A 14,209-nucleotide genomic window follows, 5' to 3' on the forward strand; every position below is an offset into this window, starting at 1 on the left:
GAAAATACCCAATGTCTTGGCCTCCACAACTATCTGTTGCAGATTCACTAACCTCTCGCTAAAAAAAATCCATATTGAAGATGTTTCCTTTTATTCTGAGGCTTATTCTGGTTCTAAACTCTCATACTGGAAACATCCTTTCCATGTCCACTCTACCTCGGAATTTCATTATTCGGTAGTTTTTGATGAGATATCCCCTCATCCTTCCAGCGAGTACAGGCCCAGAGCTTTCAAACACTCCTTTCATTCTCATAAACCTATCTACATATTAATTTTGAGCCATAGAACATCCATATCAACTGTTTTGCCCACCTCTACTAATCCCTTTGCCCACAGTAGTACTAATCCTATTTTTTTGCCTATTTAAGTGCTGACCTAAATGCTTCTTGAATGCCATATCGATTGATTGAAAGATACCGCACGGAAACAGACCCTTTGTCCTACCAAGTCTGCGCTGAACATCGATCAACCGCTCACACTGGTTCTATGTTATCTTTTGCATCTATTCCTTAACACACAAGGGGCGATTTATAGAGGCTAATTAACCTACAATTCTCCACGTCTTTGGGATGTGGGAGGAAACTGGAGCACGGGATGACACCCACGCAGTCACAGTGGGTGAACCTGCGTACAAACTCCGCAAAGACTCCACATAGATAGCAGTCATTTTCAATAGATAGCAGAAATCCTCTGAATTTGTGGGAATATTGGCAGGACGAATGGAGAAAGATAGAGAACACTGATAACACAAGTAATATTCCCTGGACTTGATTGCATCATGAGATCATGTCATGATCCCATCAGGACAACCAAGGTTAGCCACCACTTCATATTTTTCTCATTCACTACACAATGTTGTGCCCTCATCTTTAGTTTAAGCAGAATTATAAAACCAGAAATGTCTGTTAAAACTCAGGAGCCATGGAATGAAATTGAGTTCACATTTCAGGTGGAAGACTCTTTGTCAGATTCGCCAGTCTGACAAAGGTTTTCAACATGAAATGTTAAATCTGTTTCTCTTTTCACAAATGCTGCCAGGCTTGCTGAGTGTTTCCAGGTTAATCTGCTTTTGTTTTAGTTTACCAGAGTTTGCAGTTTAAAAAATGTTTTCATTTTGTTGCAGAGTGATTGAAATTTCCTCGTGCCAATTCCCAGGCTTTTTCTAATAATCAAACTTTTCACTGCACTTACTCTAAAAACAATTAAAACTGCAAAATCTCACGGTGACCTCATTGTTACATCTCCTGCTTGCCATCGCATTCTATCATATTGGCTTAAGTTACCTGTTACATTTTAAAAACTGTTTGATTGAGCACTGTTGGATCACTTCTCATATAGTACAGCAGCTATGTAATTATGTGATGAAGTAAATGAAACTAGCAGGAACACGTGATTCAATGCAGATGATGATACTATTACACGGAAGTATTACACAATGTTACTGAAAGAAAAATTCACATTGCCAGGTTGAAGGGTGTGCACTGAAAGACACGTACCCTGATTTCTCCCTTTTTATCTCCATTATTCACACATTCAACACAATAATGCTTTGGTATTGATCTGCTGCTCCTTAACCTTGGTCCTTGTATTCTTTCCTGAGGTCCTTCTAAGAACCAAATCCTCATAGATACATAGGAGGGCGGCACAGGCACAGTGGTGCAGCGGTAGAGTTGCTGCCTAACAGCGGCAGAGACCCGGGTTTGATCCTGACTACGGATGTTGTCTGTACGGAGTTTGTACATTCTCCTTGTGACCACGTGGGTTTTCTTTGGGTGCTCCGGTTTCCTCCCACATTCCAAAGACGTGCAGGTCTGTAAATTGCTCCTAGTTGGGTAGGGAGTGGCTGCAAACCTGGGATAACTTAGAACTAGTGTAAGGGTAATTGTTGGTCAGTGCAGACTCAATGAGCCTGTTTCCAAGCTGTATCTGTTTAGTTTAAACTAAACTAAAAGACGCTGAGAATTTCCAACTTGGAAATAACAAACCTCTCAGATGTAGATCAAGGATGCGCAATGGGTGATACATCAAACATATGAACACTAGCATGCCCAGCCAGCAGGAGAAATGTTTTACAGAAGATTCATTCAGTTCTTGCTATGCTGTTTACAAAGAGGCAGAGTTTAGGACTCCATCACTTCAGAGCTAGATGTTTTCCATGTGCAACATTTACCTTCCACATTACGCTGCCTGCCAAGAAGTTTGCACAATAGAGTATGTACAGGAGCAGAAGTGAACAGCCACCTTTGCCTTACATGAATCTGAGGCAGAAGATACAAGATACAAGATACATTTAATTGTCATTTGGACCCCTTGAGGTCCAAACGAAATGCCGTTTCTGCAGCCATACATTACAAACAAATAGACCCAAGACACAACATAATTTGCATAAACATCCATCCATCATGGAAGGCCAAATAAACTTATCTCTCCACTGCACTCTCCCCCCTTCCCCCCCGATGTCAGAGTCAAAGTCAAAGCCCCTGGCTGGCGATGGCAATTGTCCCGCGGCCATTAAAGCCACGCCGGGTGGTGCGAGGTCGCACACCGGGTCTTGGTGTTAGAGCCCCCGGCGTACGCTCGCAGAGTCCCGCGGCCATTCCAAGCCGCGCGGGGCGGTGATGTTAGGCCCCGCTCCAGGAGCTCTTCGATCCCGCAACTCGGGCGGGAGAAGTCGCCGTTGCGAGAGCCCTGAAAAGCGGTCTCCCTCCAGGGACCCGCGGGCTCCCGGTGCCGCCGTCCGCAGACCTGCAGTTGAAGCCTCCGACTCTCCGGTCGGGCCGCAGCAGCAGCAGCAGTAGCGCTCCTCCACTGCTCCACCCGCTCCGGACTCGGCCAGCTCCGCGACGGTGAGGTGAGTCGTCGGCACCAGAGTCCCCGGTCTCTTCCTGTTGGAGGCCGCTCCTCATTGCAGCCCCAACGATAACGGAGACCCGACGAGAAAAGGTCGGGTCTCCCGTGCAGGGAGAAATTTAAAAGTTTCCCCCTCCCTCCCCACCCCACCCCCACCGCCCCCACACACACATACCCCTACAAAAAATAACAAAAACTACATAAAAACATAGACAGAAAATAATAAAACGCGGACGGGCTGCAGAGGCCGCTGCTGACAAGAGTCGCGCCGCCCACCGGAAAGGTCATAAGTGTTAGGAACAGAATTAGGCCATTTGGCCCATCAAGTCTACTTCGCCATGCACTCATGGCTGACCTATCTCTCCCTCATAACCCCATTCTCGTGCCTTCTCCCATAATCCCTGACATCCGTACTAATCAAGAACCTGTCTACCTCTGCCTTAAAAATATCCATTGACTCTGCCTCCACCCCCTGATATGGCAACAAATTCCACAGATTCACCACTCTCTGACTAAAGAAATTCCTCATCATCTCCTTTTTAAAGGAACGTACTTTAATTCTGAGTTGCATTTGTAATAGTAACTCTCGTGCTTGCTTGTACAAGAATATCAAGTATTGCGTTCAGTTATATGGGAATACACTGGTAGCTGATCAATGTCTGTCTCCAGATCATGATTCTCTTAGAGCCTGAGACACAGCCTGATGCCAGGCAGTTAAGAAGTAGGAATTAAACATATTCCCAACTCTTGGCATGACAGAATGTCTAGATCCTTAAGACCTAGTCTCTGTTGTTGTCTGCCCTTAGGTATATCACTGCTTGAGCATTGTAGCACTGGTAGAAACTGTATTTTTACAATCTGCAACTGAGCCAGATATCCTAAAGCTTGCCAAACATTTGCATTTCAAATGTTTCTGATAGTCTCAGACGCCTTCATCTTCCATTTTGCAGCCAGTGGAGGAGCATTTGGAAGGGACACAAGAGTAGGCAAGTGAGCACTTCTCAAATGGAAAATGGAAAAAAAACTATAGTATTCCCGTACTTGCAGTATAATTTTATTTGAAAGTGGGAAAACATTGAAGGCTGTTGATTAAAATACAGGGTGGCATGGTGGCGCAGTGGTAGAGTTGCTGCCTTATGGTGCCTGAGACCCAGGTTCCATCCTGACTACGGGATGTGTCTGTACAGAGTTTGTACGTTCTCTCCACAACCACATGGTTTTTCCCCAGGTGCTCCGGATTCCTCCCTCATTCCAAAAACCAACAGGTCTGTAGGTTAATTGGCATTGGTAAAATTTGTGTATTGTCCCTAGTGTATAGGGTAGTGCTAGTGTATGGGGATCGCCGGTCTTGGTGGGCTTGGTGGCAGACTTGGTGGGCCGAAGGGCCTGTTTCCACGATGTATCTCAAAACTAAACTAATGTGATAATAGTCATAGATTCACACATTGTGGAAACAGGCCCCTCGATCCAACTTGCCCACACCGGCTAACATGTAGAAAAGACTAGGCTTGTATTCACTGGAGTTTAGAAGGATGAGGGGGGATCTTATAGGAACATATAAAATTATAAAAGGACTGGACAAGCTAGATGCAGGAAAATTTTTCCCAATGTTGGGTGAGTCCAGAACCAGGTGCCACAGTCTTAGAATAAAAGGGAGGCCATTTAAGACTGAGGTGAGAAAAAAACTTTTTCACCCACAGAGTTGTGAATTTGTAGAATTCCCTGCCACAGAGGGCAGTGGAGGCCAAATCACTGGATGGATTTAAGAGAGTTAGATAGAGCTCCAGGGGCTAGTGGAATCAAGGGATATGGGGAGAAGGCAGGCACGGGTTATTGATTGGGGACGATCAGCCATGATCACAATGAATGGCCTCCTCCAGCACCTATTTTCCATGTTTCTATGTTTCTATGTCCCAGCTACACTCGTCCCACCTGCCTGCGATTGACCCATATCCCTCCAAACCTGTCCTGTCCATGATCAGAATTTAAAAATCATATTGAGATCTTGCTTTTCTGCAAAGTGCAATTTGTTCAGCAAGAATGCTTCTGCAAGAACACATCACTGACCTGTTGCTGACGAATCTGTTGCACACAACTGTAGGTGGTACATTCACTGTGGTCAGAGACCCTCCTCTCATCCCGCTGAAGATCTTTGTCCATTGACTTAATGTGTTGCCAATTTTGCCGAGCTAGGCTCAGCAACATGCAGCAAGCCACAAGTCTGTGGAATACCCTTCCTCTCGGGATGTTTTACTATGTTAAAGTCTGAAAGTAAATTTGAGTTATTTTTTTACTTGAGGAATCCAACACTATGGCTAGGCAGTATAATCACTGTTTAATAATGCCAGCAGGCTGGATAATAAAGGCTTTAGTCAAGCTGCAACAGATTATAAAGAAAAAGAAACTCACAAAAGCATCTTTCATGACCTTAGAATGTTCCAGAATATTTCACAGTTAATGAATTACTTATGAACTTTGATTATGATTTGTAATTAAATCTACTTGCCAGCTTGTGCAGTGCAAATTTACACAGATGCCGTTGAAATAAAGAATTCTGCCCTGCTGATTGAGCAAGAGACATGTGCCAGGATACCTAGAGAACATATCACACTTGGACTTTGGGAGCTGCCTTCAGGCAATGGAGTCATAGACACAGGCAAATAAATCGGCCTAAGGGAGTGTGAATCCTATGGCAAAAACCTTAAGGAAATTATTAAACAACTCAAGAAGTGCCTGAGCAGAAAGTGTGTTTTTTTAATATGTTTCTTTTTTTTATATCTTAGAAGGATATGGGCCGAATACAGGCAGGCGGGACAAGTGAAGATGGGACATATTGGTTGGTGTGGGCAAGTTGGGCTGAAGGACCTGTTTCCACATTGTGTGACTCTGTGACTCTGTGTATTCTTTGTAGTGAACTTTAATTGTGTTTCGATGCTTGAAGAACAAAATGATTTCACAAATCAATTGGCTCACTCTTAACAATACATTATTTAAAAATCGTTAGGCATTGTTAACTGATCATTCAGCATTTTTGAAAGCATGGTGGCCAGATTGTTTTCCTAAATCCTTTGCAGTTTATCATTTGCAGTTTTGAGCTGCTGCTTTCCTCAATGTGTGCAAGGTGGTTGCTGGGCAACGTGCTTGGATACTAGAGACCAACATTGCAAAGGAGAGAGTAATTTGAGGTATTGGAATCAAATCATTATGCTGAACAATGTGTGTGTTTCTGTTTTATACTGGAAGGCGATGGAAATGGTAATAGCCCACCTCTTCTGGCTATTTACATCAATGCATCAAGATTACAAGCATTTCAGTAACAACTTCACTCTTAGTCTTTCTGTTTATAGAAAGCATTGAGTCGTGTTGGAAGCCTATTCCATCTCAAATCCAAACCACCAGGATTCTTTATTATAAAAATGCATACTGACTCCCTGTCACATTATCTCAGTGTTCTATTTTGGAATTTAAATAGGTTCTTCACCAGATGGAGATGGCAAGGAAAATAATTGAATCCATATGTGATCTAATAAAGTGAAATGTTGTGGTTACTTTTCATTGTCTCGCGGGTTGGGGTAGTTCACCCTGCCGACAATGAAAGCTCAAACTCTTTGTAGCTTTCATCCAGATCGAGCTGGTAGATTTTCATCAAAGCCTGGGTTGTGGATCATGACGCATCCTGGCATTTGCAGAGGGACAGCGAGTTTCCAATGTGTTTCGCATGAGAGTGAGCATCTGTGGCGAAAGAAAGTGAACTAATGTTGAAGATCAATGTCCATTCGTTAGTTCTGATGAAAGACCATTGACCTGAAAAGATATGTAATACCCCTGTCCCACTTAGGAAACCTGAACGGAAACCTCTGGAGACTTTGCGCCCCACCCAAGGTTTCCGTGCGGTTCCCGGGGGTTCCTGGAGGTTCCCGGAGGTTTTTGTCAGTCTCCCTATCTGCTTCCACTACCTGCAACCTCCAGCAACCACCTGCAACCTCCGGGAACCGCATGGAAACCTTTGGTGGGGCGCAAAGTCTCCAGAGGTTTCCGTTCAGGTTTCCAAAGTTGGACAGGGGCTTAACTCTTTGTCTCTCCCCACAGACAGTATCTTCTTACAACTCACCTGCCGAAAGAATGGCCCAGAATTATTATTGAACATTGTCTTTCAAAACAAAAGTAATGGTATTAATGATAGAGAACAGAAGCAGGCCTATCGAGTCTGCGCTGATCATTAAGCACCCATTTATACAACTCCTAAACTAATCTAATTTCATTTTTCCCACATTCCTATCAATTCCCTTGTTTCTGCTATTTGCCAGCGGTGGCCAATTAATCTACCAACCCACATATCTTGGGGATATGGAAGAAAAACCCAGCGATAAAGATATAAAATATAAAGGAAGGGAAGGAAAAAAGACTGGATTGGGAGAATGCAACAAAGAACAGCGGGAAAATAATCATTAATATTCTAAATTATCTTCTCAAAATTGTTTACTTTAGTGGGCTGGAGTTATTGAATAACGCAATAACGTTGATCGTCTTCATTAGTGCAAACTTTTGCAATGCAGCCTTCTCATTTATAATAGCATTGATTTGTGTAGCTAGTTCTGTCGTGTGATATTGCTATATTTGCAATGTCATCATTAAGTCTGCTTTGCGTGTGAAACTATAAATTAATTCTCCAACCTTTCACATATGCTTCTTTGGCGTTAAAATCACCATTAAATGAAAATATACCGTTCTCCCTGTGACCACGTGGGTTTTCTCTGAGGTCTTTGGTTTCCTCCCACCCTCCAAAGACAAAGGTTTGTCAGTTAATTGGCTTGGTATAAGTGTAAATTGTCCCTAGCGTCACTATGTAGGGATTGCTGGATGATGCGGACTCGGTGGGTCGAAAGGGTTGTTTCCGCGCTGTATCTCTATACTAAACTAAACTAAACCAAATTAAACCTTCATATCAGTAATATGGCAGCACTTGGATCAGAGAATGTGATTTGTTATACTCCAGGTTATAACAACCATGTTTATGTTGCCCATACTATGTGCTTGCATAACGCTCCCTGTGGATATTTTCTGGACATAGCCAGTTTAAACTGAGTAGTGAAGCCTGCTACAGATGCAGGGGCCAATCTTGGCCATCAGTGCTCAAGTATCATGGGCTCCAGTGTTCTAGCCTTTCATCTGCCCTCCCCACCTTTTGAACTGCTCCTGAATGTATTTACAGATGGTGCAGCCCTTCCCCAGCTTAGCCAGGAGGGCCAATTAATGATCTTAGGATGATTTGCAAATGTATTTAAAAGTTAATAATGACATTTGATAAATTACTTCAATTCTTTAAATGATCAATTGCAGCAAAAATATTAAGCTAAGCTAAAAAAATGTTTAAAGTAAGTTACATTCCTCTTTGCTGCCACCAGGATAATCAGCAGAGAGACATTCACTCCCTTTCTTTCTCTGTTCTTAAGACACTAAACATTTTTTTTTTAATGCACTAGAAGGGTACAGGATGATGTTTAAACCATGGTGACCAATGTGTACTGACTCAGTGTGGTTGAATATCTTAAACTCTTATACTTAGTATGATTATGCCTAATGTTTAGGAGAATTGTCAATAAATAGTATACAAAAAGAATTTCACTGTTCTTGGGTATAATTCAATATAGTGCCAATAAACAATCTGTACCGCGTGCTGCAGTCTCCTTTGAAGTCGTTAGGGTTGAGATCCCTTGCCAGTTCCACAGTGGCACAGCATCCAAGTGGCAATTCTTTGGCATGATACCTCTTTTTAAACAAGTAAGCATCCGCAGTTCTGGTTAGAACTCTGGACATTCATCAAGAAGATTCTGGGCTTGAATGACTTCGTAAAACATCCAGAAACATTCCAAAACTAGCGAAACAAAAAAGACAGAAAAAAAGGCAATCTATTTAAAAATTAGAATGAAAATACCAAAGCACAGAAGCATATTAAGGTGCTTCAAACATTTAAAGACATTCAAATGAATTTGGATGAGAAAACAATGTAAAACTATTGATATGTACTTTAATCCCTTGAAGCTATGTTCCTCAAGGGAATTCCTCAAAATACATGCTGATAAATTTCCACAACTTTATGGTCTACTGCTGGACACGCAGAAAGTCTAACAATGAAACGTAATCTGGAAAACATTTCCAGACAACCCTCAGCAATTTTGTGCAGGGCCATGCGCAAAACTCCCAAGATTCCTGGAATTTATGCAGGAAATGTCGGCCGTAGTGCATGGAATTGCTGAGTTTTTCCACCAAAATCTGCCCCACTGTTTAGTCCACACCTCTGCACGATTTTGAATCTGATTACGCATTTGGAGTATAATTCAGATGATTTAAATTGCTAAAACAACATGCATTTGCTGATGCGGCTAAAGGTATCACTTATGCTATATTAAAATCAGCACTGAATTGCTAGTTCAAATATTTGTTTTGGCTTAAGTCATTTCTCAGAGTGTACTAAAATTGGAAATCTGTTCTGATTGGTTTCCATTATCTTCAATATTTGCGTTACACTTCATTTAAGGGCACTATTATGGGATTTTATTCAATCAGTTGCCAAATTCTGTAGTATACTTATATCAACAGGCCATCTCTGTTTCAGTATTAGTGAATTTATTTAACCATTTATATAAAGCCTAATTATATACCAGAGAATGTCAATCATTCTTATCTCAAATCAGATTACCCCTCTCTACATTAAAATTAATGAGCAAAAAGCACTGTTAAGATCATGATTTACATGATAACACATTTTGCACGTATTAATTTACCTATTTTTTGGAAGATGTTAGTCCTATCAAAATGACAATTTAAAATCTAATTTTCAATGGCATTTTAATTAGGTTGTTATCAACATATTTTCTAAATTTGTCACGCGTTTTTGAGGGGCATGATTCCTGAAGGCTTTGTAAATGTTAAAAAGAAACTAAGATGCATTGATTTAGTTAGGTTCCTTTTTGCATGTTAAAATAAAACTCTTTGGCTAAAAGTGTGGCTGTCATTGGAATGTGACCAATGCCGAGCATTTACAAATGTATGCAGTGGTTTTAAATGAAATAAACAAAGGACTATTTTATAACTGTCAAAGAACCTTTTGTGGTGAACTGAAAAAAACCCAGAGAAAAGCTGTCAAATCTATTATAAAGTTTGACATTCCACACATGGGCTTTCAAGTAATGAAGTTAGCTTTCTCCTTATCCGCGGTGATCAACTTTCCTTGTTCCCTGAACAGCTACCAGCTGATGCTCAAGTGTTGGACATATGAACTCCACAAGAGGATGTCTTTCCAGTACATTGTAAGTTGCCTGGAACACCTGAAAAGCAGTCCCCAAGGCAGTCAGTGTGCTCTTGTGCACTGCGGAGTTGGTGACATCTCCCAGGGTTTTGTCAATCAAGCATTTGAAGGTAAATGTACCATGCCTGGGCTGAAAAACCGATGGCATTGTAATCCCTAAATAGGAAGAACTGGGATAACATGGCTTTGTCTCTCTGAAGGGGTAGAAGTAAGAGCTTTGTGTTTCATGGCAGTATGGATGGGAGATAACATGACTGTCCCTGGCCTAATGGGAATTGCTACAAATTGGATGTTAATTCTATTGTTGATTCCATTGTGTTGCCATCCAATTGAATTGAGTCCAGACTGCATCTTTCAGAGAAACATTCCCCAGTTGTTTAAGTTGAGGCCAATGGACAAGTCTGCCCTCACACTCGCATTCCCAGGTAGCCTGTCCACTGTGCTTCCAGCAGTGAGGGTTTTATATGAAGATCAGCGGCCAGCAGAGTCCTTGCCTCTTTACAGCAGGGTGTCATGCTTACTGTGTTTCAGTGATTGACATGTGTTAAGGAGGATGACAGGGTGACTTTTACATCAGGGCAATGGCCACTGTCAAGAATTTTATTCCCACACTGCCTTTGTCATTCTTGATACATTGGGTACCCCACTGATGCTATTGCAGATGCTAGACCACTGTGGAGCTATAGTATAGATACATTTTATTAGAAATAATAGTGGTCTTGGGTCATTGCATCATGGAATGTAATCCTGGGCTTCTGTTGTAGCTGTCCTCCTATCAATTTTATTTGTTCACGGGAAAAGTAATATTATAGATATACTACTTAACCAAGGTTGTTTAATGAATGTGGATGTATATCTATATGTTATAATTAATTACTATCTTATATATTATTAATTACTATCTTTTCCATCATAATTAATTACCATAATACCAGTTTTAGTGTGAACAAAAATCTATGGCTAACTACAGATAGTTTGTCATTTTGTAGAGTAAAACTACACTTTTTTTTACTACACTTGAATTCCAGCTTTTCAAGAGCGCAGATGAAATCAATTTCATCTGCTATAGACCACAGAGAAATTTTGTGCATTGTAAAAGTTACGCATGTTTGAGCAATAGTGCAATTTTTGACATTTTCTGCCGCTGGGGAAATTGAATCAAATAACTCGTGCTTTTAAGTTATTCACTTCTTAATACAAAAGATAGTTTACACTTAGTCTGAAAGCATATCTAATGGGATGTTCCAATTAGCATGAAAAGACATGGATGAGAAAGCATAAAAAATTAAACAAGAATAACTTTCTTTTCAGTTTATTATTCAGTTACCATGCATGCTGAAAGGTGCTAAGATAAAACTGAATTAACTTTTCTTGGATGCCCTTTACTGATCCATTAAAGTAGGCCACAAATAAAGAAGAGACACTTGATCAATTATTTAATTTCCTTGTTTCATATTTTGATCTTGTTTGTAATTTTTTTATTTTACTCGGGATGTAAGTGTTGGGACCACAAATTATCTTCCTTTGTAGTTACTTGGAGGAATTTGTTACTATTTTGTGCTCATCCTCAGTTTTGAGCCTTTCAACTCTTTTATGTTCTCTTCCCTTCTCGAGTTGCACTTTCACATTTATGGTAGTAAAATAACATTTAATTGATGCTGAGTGTTAACCACTCTTTGTGTCTCTCCTCTGCCCCCCCCCCCCCCCCCCCCCCCCCCCCCCCCCCCTATATTTAATACATTTTTGCTTTTACTATTTTTATTGCATTTCAATTCTTTGGTATTCGTGCAAGATTTGGATTAACTATTCTCACATCACATTGTACTGACTGCAAGGATCAGACCCTTGTGTACGAAAGAACTGCAGATGCTAGTTTAAACTGAAGATAGACACAAAAAGCTGGAGTAACTCAGTGGGTCCAACAGCATCTCTGTAGAGAAGGAATGGGTGACGTTTCAGGTTGAGACCCTTCCTCATTATTAAGGGATGAATGTGGTTGTTATTTAGAGTGTATCACACATGAGCACATTTGTGGCAATGATCCCATTACCCACATTTTGATTTTAGTGCTAATGTGTTTGCGTTCTCACTTGATGACAATAGACCAATTAGGTAAACCTTAATGCTGATATAAAATGCTGATATAATGCAAGTAATTCTAACTGGAACTTGCTGCTGCAATCAAACTCACAGAGAATCTAAAATTTAGCAGCGGGAATGATCTCCCCACCTATGCAATTTAAAGAATACAAGGACATAACAATTAGAAGCAGCTGTAAGCCATTTGACTCCCATGCCTACTTTGCTATTCAAGAAGATAATAGCTGATCTTTTACCTCATTTGGACTACGCAGTTGCAGCATCGGACCCATACACAAATAAAAACATTTCTTCCATCGAACGTGTCCAAAGACAGGCAGCTTGATTTGTTACTAACACCTATGAGAGAGAAGCGAGTGTCACCAAACTTCTGAATTCTCTGGGGTGGAACCCTCTCCAAGACAGACATGAAGCTCACCGTTTGACCTGTTTTTACAAAATGTTAAATGGTCAGCTCGACATAGACAACAAGACCTACACCAAACCCAAACTAATTAGGAGCAGACAAGGGCATTCAATCCAATTTGTGATCCCAGCTACAAAGACAGATGTATACAGCAATTTGTTCTTCCCCCGCACAATTAAAGCATTGAATAATCACCACCCAACTATAGCTACCCAACCAGATGCAACTAAATTTAAAGTAGCTCTTTCTTCCCAATAACCCTTTCTGGCTTAAGCCCTCCCTTCACCACCTCCAGTTTAAATTCCATTTGGAATATTTTGGAGGACCAAGAAACCAAGAACCAAGAACCTCAGTCACACTTATCTGTAGTAGCCCTCTATCTCTTGGTTCCCTTCATTTCTACATTTCTATTTGTTGTTTTGGATGCGCCCAGTGACTATCCCTTCACAATCCCCTTGGGGAGAGAATTACCCTGTACAACCATTCACGACCCTGTGTGAAGATTTTCCTTCTCATCTTGCCATGAATTGTTGACCATTTATAGTGAGACCTTGAACTGTAGTTCTAGGCATTCAAATCAGGAGAAATATTGTGCCCGTTTTGGGGTCTTCTCTGTTGTCTCATTTTTACAGATCTGATAGGCTATGTTTATGTTTTGAAGATGGGTCTCGACCCATAACATCACCCATTCCTTCTCTCCAGAGATGCTGCCCATCCCGCTGAGTTACTCCAGCTATTTGTGTCTATCTTATGTTTTTTATTAACATACTCTCAAATTCTACTCTTCCTCACCTTATCTATGTATCTGCCTCCTTGGCTGCCTCTTTTGATTTGCAACATTTAATCTCATACCATCTTTAACCTCTCTATAGTCAATTATCCTATTGGATTTTTAGGTATATCTATCAGTTGTTGCTGGGACTGAAGTACTTAAATGATAAGACGGGACTGGATGGCCTAGGAATCCTTCCCCTGCAGTGAAGGAGGCTGAGGGGGTGACATTTACACATGTTTATCAAATCATGAGGGGGATAGTCACAGTCTTTCTCCTATGGTAGGAGAATCTAAAACTAGAAGCCATAGGTTTAAGTTGGGAGCAGAAAGATTTAAAGGGGATTGGATAGAAACATAGAAACATAGAAATTAGGTGCAGGAGTAGGCCATTCGGCCCTTCGAGCCTGCACCGCCATTCAATATGATCATGGCTGATCATCCAACTCAGTATCCCGTACCTGCCTTCTCTCCATACCCCCTGATCCCCATAACCACAAGGGCCACATCTAACTCCCTCTTAAATATAGCGGTTGAGCAGGTTGCAAGTTTTTCACACAAAGGGTGTTGGGTATATAGACCAAGTTGCCCGAGGAAGTGATAGAGGTGGCTGGAATTTCAACTCCAAAATATTGATGTTCAGTAGTATTTTTGCCTCAAATGGAGTTTAATTAATTGTAGTACTGCAAATGTTACATAACACGCTGAATTTGTCAGCAGAAAACTAATGAGCAAAAGAAGACTGCAGGTGTTCTGACATGTTTCCCAATCAA

The 14,209-nt window shown here is 41.1% G+C and overlaps 1 long non-coding RNA gene across 2 annotated transcripts; it reads right to left on the reverse strand.

Moving 5' to 3' along the window:
- Window positions 1-4,291: 4,291 nt before the first annotated feature.
- Window positions 4,292-13,017, reverse strand: LOC129702929 (uncharacterized). Of its 2 annotated transcripts, XR_008724478.1 has the most exons (3): window positions 12,496-13,017; window positions 8,522-8,725; window positions 4,292-6,582 (listed from the first exon to the last, which is right to left on the reverse strand). It is a non-coding gene; the product is annotated as an uncharacterized LOC129702929 (long non-coding RNA). The 2 variants fall into 2 exon arrangements; XR_008724479.1 differs by lacking the exon at window positions 4,292-6,582 and having other exon boundaries at window positions 8,472-8,725.
- Between the last annotated feature and the right edge of the window lie 1,192 nt (window positions 13,018-14,209).

Source organism: Leucoraja erinacea, chromosome 13 (assembly GCF_028641065.1).
Source record: "Leucoraja erinacea ecotype New England chromosome 13, Leri_hhj_1, whole genome shotgun sequence".
NCBI classification, from domain to species: domain Eukaryota; kingdom Metazoa; phylum Chordata; class Chondrichthyes; order Rajiformes; family Rajidae; genus Leucoraja; species Leucoraja erinaceus.